This window comes from Suricata suricatta, chromosome 7, assembly GCF_006229205.1.
Source record: "Suricata suricatta isolate VVHF042 chromosome 7, meerkat_22Aug2017_6uvM2_HiC, whole genome shotgun sequence".
Taxonomy (NCBI): domain Eukaryota; kingdom Metazoa; phylum Chordata; class Mammalia; order Carnivora; family Herpestidae; genus Suricata; species Suricata suricatta.
The window spans coordinates 59,203,240-59,206,605 of record NC_043706.1 but is presented as its reverse complement, the minus strand read 5'-3'; positions in this window follow the sequence as shown (position 1 = coordinate 59,206,605).

Sequence of the window (3,366 nt, the reverse complement as noted above, 5' to 3'; positions counted from 1 at the left end):
TTGGGAAGGGGGAGTTACAGGAAATTGTGACATAGGTACAGTGATCCAATTATTATTATACAATATTATTGACAGCAGGTTTAACCATTCACATTGCCTAGAGTACTTGTTACTTTTGGCGGGACCCAATCACAACATTTAGAGTATTGACCAATCACAGAGTGGGCCCAGGACCCTCAGGTAGAGCGTGACTAGTCTTAGCCTCCATCTTTAGGCCTGCCCTTAGAATGTTACAAGGGTGGTCCCTTTTGCCTTGGGCAATGTGTGCCCTTCTATTGTTTCATGGAGTCAGTTTCAGACCTGCATCCTTACATTCCCCCCTCTGTCTGGTAACTGACCCAATCCTGGGTCAGCTATGTTACCACTGTTTTGGTTTAAGGCTACATGTTCTTTTTTTTTTTTTAAATTTTTTTAATGTTTTATTTATTTTTGATACAGAGAGAGACAGAGCATGAGAGAGGGGGCAGAGAGAGAAAGAGACACAGAACCGGAAGCAGGCTCCAGGCTCTGAGCTAGCTGTCAGCACAGAGCCCGACGCGGGGCTCGAACCCACGAACGTGAGATCTGACCTAGGCAGAAGCCGGAGGCTTAACCGACTGAGCCACCCAGGCGCCCCAAGGCTACATGTTCTTAAGACCATTACCAACAGAACATCCTATCAGGAACTTTTGCTGTTTCCCCAGCTTTCTTGGGCAACATTTGCCATTCTGATGGCAAAGAGGCAGGACAGTTTATTTTACTGTACCAATGATTCCTCAGGCTTTTGCTGTGCTAGACCAGCCAGCTTCTGGGGTGTGGCTGGAGCAGGGCTGGAGATCCCTGAAGTTAGAGTCTTTTTGAGGATCAGTTCAAGCTGATCGACTGGATCTGGATCACCTCACCAGGTTAAGGGGTTTTTTTGAGTTGGTCCACTTAACTCCAGAGAGATACCTGAAACTTTAATAGGGGCTGAACTTTTTGTTTAGTTGCGTATCTGTGAATTCCACCTTTAAGTCTTTTGGAAAGGCGTGACCCCCATTTTTAAATATCATCCTCACAGACTAACAAGCCTGAGATCCAACAACAAATATTTAAAAATACTCAGAACTAGAACTACATTTACAGTAGTGCATTGCTGAAACAGTTTTTTTTCCTCTAAAATCCTCCATTACCAGAGATAACCAAATCGAGACTAATGCATTGGTAGAACAAGTCCATCCTAAACAACCCTGGCCTAATTATTTACATAAGCTCAGCAAGAATAAAGATTGTTCATGAGGACTTTTTTGAAGTCTGCTTTGCTGGGTCCCTTTTTATAAGGAATCTCCAGGTTGAACTTTTAGTAGCCGCACTGGGCCAGAGGCCGAGCCAAGCCAGCACTTTCCATCAGACAGGCCTGCAATACCTGTTAAACTGGGCAGACTCCTCTTCCCGAGGGCCCCAACATATGCCGAGGTTCCTGCACCTGCCAGGAAGTGACCTTCTTTACTCACCTGGGGAGGCTGCTGGGAACTCTGTGAGCAAGGTATGCAGCCAACATTTCCACGAGGCTTTATGGCTCCATGTTCCATAAAGTCAACCTTAGTTCCTCAAAGCTGTCAGGCCATCTCTGAGCCTATGCCTGACTCTCAAACAGGACATTCCAGTCAAAGCTTTGGTCAAACAACCAGTATTTCCAATTGGTGTCCTACTATAAAATGAACAGATTCTTATTGAACTTATGCAAACAATTGTAATAGCCATGAAAGAAATACTCACTGAGTTTTTGAATTTCAGACGGTTTAAGTAGAGAGAAAAGTTGAATGCTCTAGACAAACAAATACTTTATGACATTTCTGTATGTCACAGATATCTCACGAGAAAGTCTCTTAATCTGGATAAGCAAACATTAAAGGACCAACAATATTTCCAACAAGAGTTACAAAACTATAATTTTATCGATTTACTTGGTCCCATGTTTTTAATTTTTGTTTAGCTTTAATGCATCTTCTAACTCTGGAAGTTTTTACCCATTTTAGTATTTATCTTAAAAGATGTCAAATACTGCATTTGTCCCCAAACTCCTTATCACAACTTTCCTTGAAGAAGAACACGTTCTGTGACAGAATCTAAGGATCTGAGGAGTTCATTATAATGCACTTTGACAAAGCAATTTAGTGACACTTAACATTTTGATAACTAAAGGTGTTAAGTAATGATCTTACCCAAACATTAAAACTTTAGGGGCTGCACATATATTTGAGCAGTTGCAGCCTTTACCCATACAATATAACCTATACAACAGTGCTTTTAAGTAACTTGGCCTCCTGAATGAAAGGGCCCAATTGGTCAAAAGACTTTTCTACCATTTGAATACTGGGAAATTTGTTAAAAAACCTTAGGAAATTACAAAGCACATCCTAAATAGAATTACAAATTGTTACAAATCTGAAAACTCTATTTATTTAACCAAAGTGGCAATAAAAGGTCTTATTTGCCTTTGGGATCCTTTAGCAAAGCCTAACTCCTTTATTTATTTTTTTAAAATTTATTTTTGAGAGACTGTAATCAGGGGAGGGTCAGAGAAAGAGAGAGAGAGAGAGAGAGAGAGAGAGAGAGAGAGAGAGAGAGACACACACAGAATCCGAAACAGGCTCTGAGCTAGCTGTCAGCACAGAGCCTGACGCGGGGCTTGAACCCAGGAGCCCTGATATCATGACCTGAGTGGAAGCCAGACACTTAGCTGACTGAGCCACCCAGGAGCCCCCCTAACTCCTTTTTTAACCTCAGAGAATTTTAACTAAGCAATCAAAGACCTGATAAAGATAAGACCTAAAGCTTTTGTCTTCTTAACAAAAGAGAAACCCTTCATTTACATAGTATACCTTTAATATTCCATTCATCTCAACCTCACACATAAAATTTCTTTTTTTAATGATTTCCCTACAGGAACCTTTGGCAACTTTCCTTTGCCTTTGAACTTTTTCCCCAAAGTCATTTCTCTACAAACAACCAGTCTCATCTAAGACAAAATTACTTTCTTTTACCCTCAACAAAAATGTACTTTTATTTCTTATATTTTTCTTACACATCCCCAATTTCCTGCATATAGAGTTGCTTTTCTTATTTCTCCCATCAGTCTGAACCTTTAGTCTCCAATTGAGGACTTAGTAACCAACTGAAAGATGTTTATACCAGAACTTTTCTTTGATGGAAATTTTATAAACCAATTAAGTACAAAGCAGCTCTTAAACAGTTTTAAATATCCCCAGTTGTTTTGTCACTAGTCAAAAAGCACACGCATCTACAGACCTCGTCCTATACCAATATATCAATCACTAGTTGTGGTTTGTAGTTTTTACCTTATTAGACAGCCAATGAATTTAATCTTAATTTATCAAAGCAAAA